Source organism: Thunnus maccoyii, chromosome 22 (genome assembly GCF_910596095.1).
Source record: "Thunnus maccoyii chromosome 22, fThuMac1.1, whole genome shotgun sequence".
NCBI lineage: Eukaryota > Metazoa > Chordata > Actinopteri > Scombriformes > Scombridae > Thunnus > Thunnus maccoyii.
Window position 1 is genome coordinate 18092512 of NC_056554.1, and position 14136 is coordinate 18106647.

The following is a 14136-nucleotide window of genomic DNA, read 5'->3' on the forward strand; positions in this document are numbered from 1 at the left end:
TCTAAAGCGACTTCACAGAGAAAATAGAGATATAATCCAATACAGGAAGCATACAGGTCATACACTGTACGTCACCTGAGTCAGATAAGAAATAGGACAATATGACTCATTGCAACTTTTTAACTTATTAACAAACACCTCGACCCTCAAAATGTGAGGATAAAAACCAGAATTCAGAACATTTCAGCTGCAAAGTGAATAACAAGCTAGAGAAAGTAAGAGCAGCAGAATGAGAGATTTGAATGAAAGAGGTGCAGTGACTCTGCATTTCCATTGTTTCTCTTTCCACTGACTCATCCCTCTCAATAAGCACATTCACACACAGTGACACAACAGTCCCTCTCCAGCTCGCTCTCTCTGTTGATCGTTGCTCCATCCTTCCATTTCTCCCTTTCTCTCTCTCTCTCTCCCCTCCCTTTGTCTGACATTTGTGGTTTCTTCTTTTCATCTCTCTGACTCTCTTCCTTCCCTCCCTCCTTCCTTTCTCCACCAGCTGAATCCTCAGAGATGTTTTGTTTGGGAGAAGTTCCTCTCTGTACGCCTTTTTTTTTTTTTTTTCTCCTCTCTGAGCTGGTCTTGTGATGGGAAACAAGAACTTCCCTATTATAGTCTGTTCCGGGGAAAACACACTCACACCAGTGCACACGCACAGGGTATACTCTGCAGACAGACAGACAAATTCACAGATTCACAAGTTCATACAAATATATATATGTGCTTTTGAATTAAAATGTGGTTTAACCTAGACTCAGATTAATGTGTGTGTATGAGAGAAAGAGAGAGAGTTTGGCTTTGTGTTGTAGCAGGATCCTGTTTGTCAGTAGGACATCCACTGCCACATCCCCAGGATGCAAACACGAACTTACACTCACACACAGATGCATGCACGCACTCTTGCATTAACACACACAGGCGCACACACATATACATACAATAGACTGTATATAAAGATGGTTTCCACTGGAGCCACTTGGGCTAACATTAGCTACTTTAGCTAAATTGTACTAATAGGGCAGGTTTTCAAGTAAAATTAAATTTACTGAAATATTGTGAGAATAGTCCGACTCCGAGTGTGAGTCCCGGAGCCGGGGAGAGCAACTGGTGAGCCAAAACAGCTGTCAATCAACGCCCACATGGCATCTTATTAATGAAGCAATAATTTCCAAAATCACTACTAGCACATTTATTGGAAGGCCTGAAATTATTGACTTTGTATTTCTAGAGAGAAGTTGACACTTATCCAGGGATTTTTTTGGAGCCAGCATTAAGCAATCATCGTTGGCACTTTAAGGCACTTCCACACAGGCTTCAGCCTCAAGCCGTGGTAGTTACCGCTTGATATATATATATATATAAATATATAGGAGGGAAATTTGAAATGTGGTGAGAAAAGGGGTAAATGTTGACTGCGGAAACCGAAAACAGATGTCTGAACAGACCCAAAAATAGCACAACTAAGGAGCTGAAAATAAAATGTGCTTGTAAATATAGATACAGTCTACGCTTTATGTATTCAAACCGAAGATTTTACAGCCACATGATGCCATCAAATGGAAATATTCTACTTGTCTTGTGGATCATTTTATACAAATGTGTGGCTGCACAGTGAGAGTTTATACTGACTGGCCCAGAGTTGCTGAGGTTAAGGGGTTAAAAAAGCAATAAAAGATGTTTATTTGGTCCTTGAAACTAGAATCATGTCCTGAAATTCTTATAGACCAGCTAATGGATTGCTGTAATGCTCCTGCTGTGACAGTGTTTTCTTCTCTGAGGCTGCACTGTAAGGTGCCCTTTTCCACTTCATTTTCAACTCCTTGTGAAAGCCTTTTGTTACAGGCCTGAATAATTACTAGCGGGAACATATTCTCTTATACTTGTTGAACATTTTCAGACAATATATAAACTCTGCGACCAACTCTTGCAGAACATGACGGACAAGAACCGTTTCACATCTTTTTGAGACATTTTTGAGACAATTAAATTAATTGAGGAAATGGTCTAATTGAGAATTCCTGATGCAGATTATTACGACTACTTAGAATTGATTGTTCTCGGTGACAAGACAAAGTCGGTGAGCTGTTATCTGTCTGTCATGTCGAGAGCATTTGCATAAATCCCATCATGCTAATCAACATATGGCCTCCCAGGCAACCAAAGATCATCAACTGACTCATACATCACCCACTGAGAGCTATTTGAATAACTGACATGTGAAGCATGAGTTAGAAAAATATGTTGTTGTTGTTTTTGTTGTTTTCATTTTTCTGTTCGTGGGTACTCATGTGCTCAGTTTTGCATCAGCCAAATGTCTGCTTTGTCAGCTGAAATGTGGATATTTTACACACATAGAGACAAGAGAAACTATTACATTAAAGCCATAAAGAAAGTAAAACAATGCTTTGCGTCCAGTTCTTATTCAACAACTGTCACTGTGAGTCCAAAGAGCATTTTCTGTGGCTCCAATGCAAATGCGTGTGAGCTTATTTGCATGCATTAACAACAATACGCCTTTTGTTTCAGTGAAACCAGTCGGTGAGATGACTCCATTTCATGTAACTGGTCACAGGTAGATGAAATTCAGACCTTGTTGAACAGCTGCCATTTTATTCACTGTGTTCAGCAACAGTTCCAACATGTTATCACACGCTTTGCTAAATTCTTATCTTCTACTAAACCTCTAAAAAAAAAAAAAAGCTGCAGTGTTGTGAAAAAGTTCAAAACGCTGATTCAAACATTGGTTTTCAAATGTCTCTGTTTATCTATAAAATGTGTTGCTTTGCATGTTTTAATATCTTAGCAGTGGCAGCCCCTTGTTATAAACTTCAAGTCGCCCTTTGTTCATTGTTACTTGACTGTGCTCACCTTGAATCTCAGTTTAAAGCGTTAATGAGGATGATTCGCGACATCACAACTAGTTTGGAATAGACTTTTCTACTTTTCTAGACTTCTTGTTAAGATCCTTGAAATTGCGTCTACTCCCTCTCCCTCATTAAAAATCCTGAATCTATGAATATGCAAATATATTTCACTTCAGAAGTTTGACTGCTGGACACAAGATGTCTCCTACTTCACTGTAAAGTCCATTATCGGTGTTTCTACACCGGAGGCTTCACGTTTCTACATCACACTTGTGTAAGTCAAGCATGCTGGACCACGATTGGCTACCAAACTATTTCTGATGTTATAAATCATGCTTTTATAGGCCCACTCCTAAAAAATTGGATTTTAAATGAGTATTTGAATGTGAAAACAGCCTACTAGTGTCAAACTCTGCATATACATCATTCATCATTCTGCACAGTGAAGCTCAAACATCCAACTGTAGGAACAAGAGGAAAAACATATTTTTAAGAAAGAAAATCAAGCATTAGAGGCCTCTTGTGCATCCTTTACCTTTCTTTGGAATGAAACCTAAAGGAAAAACTATCCTATGAGTGTGTATAAACTATGTTTTGTTGGGATTAAATGCAGTATCTTTACTACAAGTGCAGTTTAGGGCTTATCTCAGTTTTACCTAGATTTACCATTGGCGTATTCATTTGCTAACCCTAACTACTTGTGCAAAGTATACATGATGTGTCACTTCATGTGAGTCAGGGTCCTGAAGTTCATCTACATCCTGAAATCTGGTCTACTGGTGTTGAGTCACTGTCTTGAGCACTTTGTTTCCTTTTCAACTGAAGTGGTGTCATAAATAAAAACCAAAAAAGTGAAAACAATTTGATACTTTCTTAAGGGCAGTGTGTGTGTCTTTGTGCATTCTTGTGTGTTTGTGTTAAAAAGGAGAAGTTTAACCTTGCCTCAGGGTCACAGATTTCACAAGAGTCTAATTCATGTCCAAAGATCCAAAGATCTTCCTTAAGAAAGTCACAACTCTGTTTCTGATGAGGTCTGAAGCACAGTTTGAAAGACTGAAGGTCATGAGATGCACAACAAAGTTTAGGAAATATTCAGACCGCAAAATAGCGCTCAGAGTGACTCATTTTAAAAACGTGCAGTTCTGCACAACCCCACTTAAAATAAAAGGAAAAATGGATAGGTATTTTTTTATCAGAATAACTACACTTTATGTACTTTAAAATACACTTTTTTAGAATTGTATACATTATTATGAATCTTCTGACCTTACTGACAAAGGGAAAACACACACCTGAGGTATGTGAAACCATTAGAAGTCCATTTCTTTCAGTGGCTTCATGTGCGGATGTGGCCCCTTTAGTCTTAAACACCTGTGAATGTCCGGGGTTTAAGTTACACTTGAAGACTATTCAGAGGAGCTAAAGCAGCTGTGCACTTTACGCCCACATACAGAACAGTGCATTTTTGAAGACTTTTTAAAAAATACAATCATAGGAGAAACTGGCAGTTCAAAGAAAAATCTACCCCCAAAAAATGTTGTTTTGGTGATGTAACCTGTGGGCTGTATCGTGTGTCCTAAAGCCAGAAAACATACAGATTTTCCAGCGTACAAAACAATATGACAGTTTTCAGTTGTCTGTCACCGACTCTTTGACTGCCTGACCTTGAAACGGGCTTGTTTGCCAAACATCCATTTACTTAGAATGTCATGGGCTATGTCAAAAGTTCAAGGAAAAAAAATGGTAAGTGAACCTTGAGTTAATAGTGTTTTAAACACGGATATTTTGGTTCGTAAGGTCAAGATTGAATCTCTACGCTCAAATGAATGGTAAACATTGGATTTCAGTGTCGATAATGCTCTTTCTGTCGCTATTGCCATCATATCTGTACACCTCTCTGGACATTAGGATGAGGCATTCTGGGAAATGTAGGAACATACTAGTCTAAATGAAACATCGGCCCAGCACCTATAGGAATTATGCTCATATTTTAGATGATTCTGCGGCACCTTACAGTTTACGTCCAATACCAACGTTCAGTTCGAGTCCCTGTATCTCATAAAAAAAAGTTTAAAGCTATATGAAAATATAGACAGGAAGTATAATTTACACAAGACTATTTCTGACTGCAGTCTGCATGTTGTCGACTGTACCTCTTAAACAGTCATATATCTTAAACTCGAAAGATGTATAGTCTTGTTTTTCCCTCTTGTATCCATTTTAATTGCACCACAGGACAACTTTTCTTTCAGGAGGACAGAGAGGAGAAACTGATGGATGATTTCACTTCATTTGAGGGATCAGCACCCAGCAGTCCGGCTCCTGTTGGCTCACTGTCACTTTTAAAAGAATGGAGTTGGGGTTTGGAGGGAGGGAGGGCTGGCGTTTTTTGGATTGTGTTGTGATGGAGAGAAAGAAACAGGAGGAGGGATTTGCAGACCGGATAGCGCGGTGACATCAGCTTTGAAAAATGTGTGTGTGTGTGCGTGTGTGGGAGTGCGTGTGTGTGCATGCATGTGTGTGTGTGTGTGTGTGTGTGTGTGAGAGAGAGAGAGAGAGAGAGAGAGAGAGAGAGAGAGAGAGAGAGAGAGAGAGAGAGAGAGAGAGTGCCAGTGTCTAAGAATCAGAGGAATCAGAGGGTCGCTGAACAGCGAGAGCTCTCACTCTGTTCTTTTTTCTGAGGACCAATTGGCAGCCAAATAGGACAGGAAACAAAAAAAACATTGTTCTCTATTACAAGATTACTGTCTCCCAGACCAGGTGTTGCAATCTTTTAACAGCGTTGGATAAAATGTATAAGGCCTACATTTTTGAGGGCCAGTATGTGTGCACATTTCTGAAATGAACGGTTCAGGACTTTTCCCCACTGTCCTCCCGATGCATGCTGGGATAGGCTCCAACACCCTTCACTCTGAATATATAGTATAAAAGCTGATCAAAGAAATGCACAAAGGCATAAACTTAATACTTAATTTTACTTAATTTTAGTAGCGTGTTCAAACTGGAAAATGACAAAATAAAGTATACTAAAAATAGGCTACTAAATAGAATTTTTTAATGTCATAATGATGTACTGTTAATACTATATAGTAAAGTACATTGATTTTTTTGTATACTAAATGGAAAATACTTCAAAGATCAGTATTGCACATACTAGGCTATATATATGGAATTGTAGTTCTGCCAAGATACACGTAAACATCTCTGTGAACTCAAATCTCAAATATAGAAGTTGTGCGAATATGTAGCCTACAAGTATGAAAGAAACAGTCCTGCAAACGTCCGAGGCAGGGAACTGAGAACAGAACACATTAATTTCATTTTTAAAATACATTTTGTTGTGTCAATCATCTCGTGTGCATTAGAGGTCTTCACACACTGGTTCCTGACCTGGGCAAGACTGTACTCAGTCTAATCGGGTCAGGTAGCCTCCCATTCAATTGCTGATAGATCGGGTTGAGTTGGGTCTGACAAATCTCAGGTCTAGTTTCACAAGACATCAGGAAAAATTTCAGACAGTCTTGAATTATGAGCAGTTGTCCCGTATCCCGAATCCTGTCCTGTTTGTCCCGAAAGTTAGACTAATCCAGAGTTTTTATTAGTTATATTCGAATAAAACATTAAATACTGATCATTGCCCACAGACGGGGACTGTTATGTCTGTAGTCTACATGAATTATGGCTGCTGTAGTTTTTTTTAGCCCTGTACGGTAGTGCCGTGAATTGATAAACAACTAGATGTGATAAGCACCGCATTGATGAAATGTATAAAATATAATTAATTTTATGTAACGGATAATTATTTACACACTGTTATATACAACACAGTCATTGTGTTTCTTTTTCCTAATGACAGACAGTTGACTTCATAAACAAAAATAATATATTTTAGTATTGAGTTTTTGACTTTCAGGTGTTTTACTGTTTGTTGACACTGAATGTAATGTACTGGAGGCCACGCCCACTACAGCCACGTGACCACGCCCACCCCCACCTCCCCCATCCCGAATTTCACCCGTTCCTCATCTAGTCTATTTGGATTAGTGTCTATTATATAGCATCTATTTTTCTATCCCTTTTCTTTATTTTTTTCTTTTCTTTTTTTGTTTTATTGTTGCTTTTTTGTTGTTGTTGTTTTTAAATTTGGTCTACTTTAAATAGGGTTTGGGTAGTTTTCCCATGGGTCAGCTATGGGTTAGTCCAAATTTTTTTTTTTACCTGTGAAGACTTCTAGGCTAATGTGAACGCTGATTCATACATGCAAAAAATATATTTAACTGCTAAATTTTACTGCCCCAAAATGTTATTAATTTAGGTTTATTCAATGAGCAATTCCTTGAGGGGCTGAATGAGATTGTTTCCAATAGATGATTTCTGTACAAATCAAAAGTGAAATTTATTTTGAAAAATTAATTTATAGCTAAATTCTAAACTGCCCAAATATCTTACCTTACAAAGCAGCTGGATTCACAAGATCATGCGAGAATCTATCTTGTCAGGCTTCAAGTTATGCGCTTGTGTTCGAACCATGGACGTATAAAGAGAACTGGATACGGTGTCGGAGACGGGGTCCCATTCATTCCTATGAAAGTTGCTCAGTGGCGCATGAAGCCAAAAAAAGCCACGTCTTGCTGTAAAGACATTACCTGGATGAAAACATACCCTCTATGGGCCCAATACACCCATGGAGCATGCTCACTAGAGCCTTCCACCGGCTGAGGCAGCTAACTTCCAGTTTAGCTCTCCGGCTAACTTGAATGGGGGTAATAAATAATTCAATTATGCGGCTCTTCTAAACTTTTGAAATGTGATCAGGCCAAATGGATCAAATTCTGATAGTGAAAAGAGTCATTTTGCGAAGGTTCTGACGCTAAAAAAAAATGTATCTGCTGATTTACAGACGTCTCTTTCACAATGTTAAGTCTATGGGGAGAAGTCTTTTTGGGCCCAATAGGATCACGTGACGTTGTAATTACACGGTTTGGTCGCTTTGTCAAATTAGTTTCAAAGCCTGGCGTAGTTTCTGGGGACTTGGTCTGAACCAGGAGTGATTTGAAACAATCAGCGTCTTATGATGTAGAGAATCCAGCTTCCTCAAGATAAGACATTGACAGACAAGTGGTTCATCCAATCATATCTCAAGTACTTTCGGTTCTGTGTAACAAACCATCTGGCGCGTCTGATTACAAATATTCATTCATTCATTTATTTCTTGAATAGTCTTGCTGAAAGAGTGAGCCATCGTTTCAAATAGACGATCTCTGGACGAATCAGACAGTGTGCTTAACCGTGACCGAGAGAGAGAGAGAGAGAGAGAGAGAGAGAGAGAGAGAGAGAGAGAGAGAGAGAGAGAGAGAGAGAGAGAGGAAAAGGCGTTTCCACGTTTCAGCAGCCGGTTACAGAGCAGCGGACAGCAACGCAGAAGGACCCAGAGAGGAGGAATCACGACCATCCTAAACCCGGCGTTATCTGTTTTATTACTGACAAACACTGACTTGACAGCCCCACCTCACCCGTGTCCCCCTTCACGGTTTCCCACGCTGATGACACACAGACTCCAATCCATCAATTGAAACCACAAAAGTGAGCCGAGGCTGACGGAGTGGACTTTTTTTTTTCTTTCTTCCTGTCCCTGCAGCACGTCTGTCCTCTCTAAGGGCCGACATTGAAAAAAAAAATCCCACAGAGGTGTCGTCTGTGAGATCCAGAGGAGATTATCTTCCCCGCATCTCTCTCTCTCCGTCTGTAGCTGTCTCATTTTGCTGCGTCCGGGGTGAGTAGTAAATCTCTGTATAACTCTTCTCTTTAAACAGCCTTTCTGCATTTCTTATATACAAACTGCTTCCTCTTATTTTTTGGAGGCTATTTCTTTAAGACTCAAATGGTTGTAGTTCATTAACTGGACTGTGCTGTGAGTCAGTCAGTTTCCTCCATTCATAGATATATTATGGGTCATTTCTCTTCCTTGCATACCGTTACATGATGACTATGTGAGACACCCGCCTACTTCACCGCCTGCCTGTAAAATGTAGTTTTTGGCTTCTTTTTTTTGGCAACAAATCGGTCAGTCACACACAGAGAGTGAAGAAGAAATGGGGCCATGAGGTTTAAAGGGCGAAAAATATTGTTTTTGTGAGGATGAAATTCATTAAAGTAAAAATTTGGGACGGTGGAATGACATTTTCTTCCTGTGAACAACATAAGATTTGACTAAAAATGTCAAAAAAAAACACCTAATCCAGGTGAAATGTGCAATACCTTGCTGACTTGACACAACTCAGTCATGAACTTGATTGCTTAAGTCGCGAGTTGGTGAATTTCCCACTCTCAAGAGGGCATTTAACACACCACTGATTAAACTAATTGGATTGGATTTAGTGTCGCTGTGGACTTTCACGTATCCAGTGTCCTTTTCATTACCTCTCAGCCAAATACTCCCATAATACTCCTATCTTCTTACACGATCTCATAGTATGTTTTTATATTGTGTCATTTAAGTTCAGATACTTGATATATTATTAAGATTTAAGGGATGCGGGTGATGTTTTTTTATCTGTTAAAGGATCACTGCAGCTTTTTTTGCTCACACGACCCAGATGACATTATCTAGAATGTTCTGCCTCGAAACCAACACAAAATTCAATTCACTGTCTGAGGAAAGAGGCGATAACAAACCACCGGCGACCACCTGTGACCGTCCCGGATGACTGTGTGTGTGTGTGTGTGTGTGTGTATGTGTGTGTGTGTGTGTGTGTGTGTGTCTGTGTGTGTGAGCGGATGGGGAAGGGGTGGATCTTTTATGAATGGAAGTGTCTGGCCGGCCAACTCTCAGTGTGTTTATGTGTGTGTGTTGGGAGGGGTTGGGATGACTACTTCTTTTCCTCACCGTTAGCTGACGTCCTGTATATCATCTAATACCCCTGTGTTGTTGTTTTTTTTTTTAATCCTCTAATAGTGTAATGAAAGTATCCTTGTTCTCTTCTTGTTGAATATTTTGTAGGACAAGATATAAAAGAAACAGAATATGCCTGTTTTGTTAAGACAGAAGTTTAGATGTGTTAATGGTGAAGTTTAATAACATCTCAACCTGATATGAGTACAAACTCTTCATAGGAACCCACATTCATACACTAAATAGATATTTTTTTAATATTAAATAGAATATTTTGTGATACAGAGCTCTATTTAGTTTCTGTTTTCATCTAATTTTTAATAGTAGTGCAACTAACAGTTATTTTCATTATCAGCTAATTTACTTATTTTTCTCATTTGGCCTATAAAATGTTAGAAAATAGTGAAAAAGTGGCCCGTCACAATTTCCCAGAGCCAAAAGTGATGTCATGAAATTGCTTGTTTTGTCTGAAAAGCAACAGATCTTCACAATTGGGAGGCTTCACAATGAGAGAACGTTTTGGCACTTAGCTTTTACTTTTCGGTCGGTTTTCCTGTACATAAACAGTTTTCCATGTCGGTCTGGAGCCTAAATGAACATTTAAATTGGTTTTGCTTGCTGTAATCATTCCTCTTGCTCATACCGACCGTTAAAAGATCCCCTTCAAAAGTGCTTACAATGTAAGTGAAGGGGGACAAAATCCACAGTCCTCGATTTGTGCACAAGCGTTTTTTTTAAAAGTTCCCTCTTTCTGTTTCCCCTGACAGTTTTTTTTCCCACAGAGCTATGGTGGAAGGACAGAAATGAGGGAATTGAAAGATATCCACTTGATTTGACCAATTCAGATTGCTGAAGCTTCATATTAGCTTCACATAAACTTTTAAATACATTTTTACACAGAAAGAGGGCTGTGGGTTTTGCATTATGAATGGATCTCTTAATGAAGCATGTTCATTTGGGTACCTGACTATTGTTTTAGGACATACTTGAAAATTTGTGAACTCATCCTTTAAGTCTTTCTTTTGCAGCCTGATCCCCTGTGACACACATATATATCTGTACTGTACACAAATACTTCAGAGTGTGGGACACTTGCACAGCATGACAGCTGTCAGCCCATTTCCTGTGAGGCTGCATTCCAGTCATATTACCCATATACAGAGTGCAGACTTTACAAGCTGTTAAACATTCCCAGTCAGCTTTATTTTACTGAAACCATTACTGCAGGCATCGTCAAGTTTCAGAAAGTGTCCGTGATGCACGACCATCCCTGTAATCCATGCAGAAGAGATGAGTTTAGAGATGGTTTTAGGTTAATGTTAGGGTAAGAGTTATGTATTGTCCTCACAAGTTTAGAAGTACAAACAAGTGTGTGTGTGTGTGTGTTTGTGTGCCTTGACTCAGCTTTTTGGGAGCCAGTCTCCTCTCCTCTGTGATACATATCGATCCATCTTCTCGGACAGAGAGAGAGAGAGAGAGAGAAGGAAAAAACTGGGCAGCGCAGCAGAATTGTGCTTCCTCTCTCGGGTTCACTTCCTCTCTGCGTGTCGGTGGTGTCAGTTGTTCCCCCACCACCGCCGCCGCTGCCGCCACCAGGGGAATGTTTGTGGTTGACTGTTTGCAGGCACTGAGTCAAACACAGTTTTCGGGAAGATCAGTGTTAAACTGTTGGAAATTGAAACAATCAAAACAAAAGAAAAAACATGTCAGTTTTTTTTCTGCATGGAGACTTCTGAACCAACGTTCACGGCTCCCTCGTCAGCAAGCTGTTCGTTGTCACGCATTTTTGAATAGACTTCATCACTTAAAAATAACCGTAAGAAACTAATTGCAGCTGCTGCGCCCCGCCTAACAACCGAAACGTTATTTTTAGTACAAGAGGAAGAGCATCTCTTCACTGCAAAGTGAAACCTGCAGTTTACCAAAAATGATTCTGGTGTTGAGTTTTGTCATTTCTGCAACCACAGGAAATGAGGAATTAATACTTCAGAGCAAAATCTGTGATGAATGAGTCTACTTTCGTCCGGACAAAAGTAGACTTTCGTCCGGACAAAAGTAGACTCATCAACATATGATCTGTTTCCCTTTGCTTTTCATTTTGTACATTACATCATACATTGGCCAGGGTGCAAAAGTAAGGCTAAGTGATATGGCTCACCCTAAAAAAAATATGATTGTTTTTTATTTCAAGCTTGGAAGCTTAGGGACGAGTCACAAATTTAACTAAATTTAATTAAATTTTTCCACATCAGATAGAAGCAAAACTAAAATATGATTGAAACATTATACTTTTTAGGCCTACATGTGCAAACAGTTGCAGGGTTTCTGCCTGGTGGCCAAGTGTCTTTTTTCCTTGGGTGGATGGGGGGCTGAGCAAAACTCCAAGTCCCAACTTCTGGTCCACTTTAAGTGAGTCTGGGCCGAAGTTGTCGCTAACTTCGGGGCTAACCTCCTTCACTTCAGCTAGGTGGCTAGTAAGACAGGAACTTGTCTTGGGTCTTGAGGAGTTGTAGCATTTATTCACCGACAAATGGCCTCAACTGTACACACAGTGCACTGCTACGTTCAACGCTACACTGTTAACCTCATCCTCTCTGCTCCGGTCATCAGCTTCACCGTCATACACCTGCTTGCTCTCTCTCTCTCACTCTCTGCACACTCGCTACGCACTGAACCATACTTTAAAGGAGCCATGCTACTTCTATAACACATTTTAGTTCGAAAAACATCTTAAAAATACATTAAAAATGTATGCTTAGGCCTGGCGGGGAGTCAACATAGGAAACCTGGAGTTGAGCAGGTATAGTAAAAGACCTGCACCACTCACAAGGCTGGCATTGTTCAGCTTTCTCACAAAATACAGGTTATTTCATACAGCTGAGATGCATTTTTATGTATTCTCCAAAAATACTGGTTAAAAAATAAAAAATTCATACAGCTATGATGTGTGTGTCACCTACTGTATGCTTCAACTAAGTGGAGCGCTGACATTATCTTTTAATAGTCAGTTTTCATCACAAACAGAGTCGACAGTTAAAAAGTTAACCTCCATTAGCTTGTTAAAAAAAATAGTGTATGTGTCAAAACACTTTGAATGCCCTGATGCTTTTAGCACAAAGTTTCCAAGCACTGAAAGCTTTTTAAACCTTTAGTATGAAAAGAGCTTTTGATTTAGATGTTTTGTTTTGTTTTACCAGACTCCACTTTGAATTGAATAGTTTGACTTTTGCTTCCAAATATGCAACTCTTTATTCAGTTTTTAGTGCTAGCAATTAGTTGCTCAAGTTGCTAATATTCTGTTTTTTTAAAAAATCTGTTTTTATAAGTGTTATGATTTAGCATTTGCATCGTTGCTGGTGTATAAAAGTCTCTGAAAAAGCCTTAAGACAGACAGACTAACCTCCTTCCTGTCAGTTGTGGACGACACAGACAGGCCGACATCTGATATATGATAAAGCACAGATCTGCCAACAGTGCATGCCAACACAGCACACTGGGTGATTAAGATCACATCATGCTGAAAACCAACACAAATGTAAGTGGTCTGGACTTGGATATCACAAAAACAACCCTTGTTTTTCAGCAGAGCAGCCTCGCTGTCACTCTGTAAAGAACACTTCCTGTAGCAGTGGATCCTCAGACAGGCCTCCTGGTACATAGAGGGAAGAGATATGTCACTGTCAGACTAACCCTGCCTTTTGTTTCCCATCTCTTCCCCCTGCTGAGCGTTTGTTTACTTTCACCATGTGTGCAGCGGGCTCTCAGGAAGCTATGAGTTACAGAGGGTCAGTGTCATTACGCCGCGTTACATCACTGCTTGTAATCCGCGCTACGGCTGCTCGCTTCCATCGTCCTCCGCTGCCGCCCACTTCTCTCAGCTCTGTCCTAGGTATCCATTTACAGCTTAAAGCACTGGCACAGATGCCACTTTCTAACTCAACAGGAAAATGTTTCTTACAGTGAAAAATCAACACATTCTCAACATGCAGCGAGCAAAAGAACTTGAGGTTAGAACAGATGCAATAGGCAGTAAGTACACGAAGCCTTGAAACAGCCCTTTTAAACTGATCTATTAAATTCTGTAAACCACCCTGCATATAAAAAGGTTAAAGACATTTAGTTTTATTGACTAATTGTCTCAAAAGCTTTAATTCCAATTGACCCTCACTGGATTTAAATTGGCTCATTTTTCTCTTGTGTTTTTCTAGTGAAGGAGTGTGGTGGATAATTGTCTTAAATGTCATTTCTTTGGATCCCAGCAAGAGTAGAAGCCACCATGGCGATAATAGCTAATGGGAAACCAAAGGAAGAAATAGAAACAAATTATTTTGAGGGCTTAAGCCAAAGTGATGTCCTGAAATGTCTTGTTTTGTCCACAATACCCAA

At 39.6% G+C, this 14136-nt stretch overlaps 1 protein-coding gene across 1 annotated transcript in view; it reads left to right on the top strand.

Moving 5' to 3' along the window:
• The first annotated feature begins 8229 nt into the window (after positions 1 to 8229).
• The window catches only part of LOC121890080 (astrocytic phosphoprotein PEA-15), a 49340-nt gene continuing 43433 nt past the window's right edge, over positions 8230 to 14136 (top strand). The window contains exon 1 of the mRNA XM_042402345.1: positions 8230 to 8631. The gene's annotated coding sequence lies outside the window, so the exon portion shown is untranslated. The remainder of the gene's footprint in view (positions 8632 to 14136) is intronic.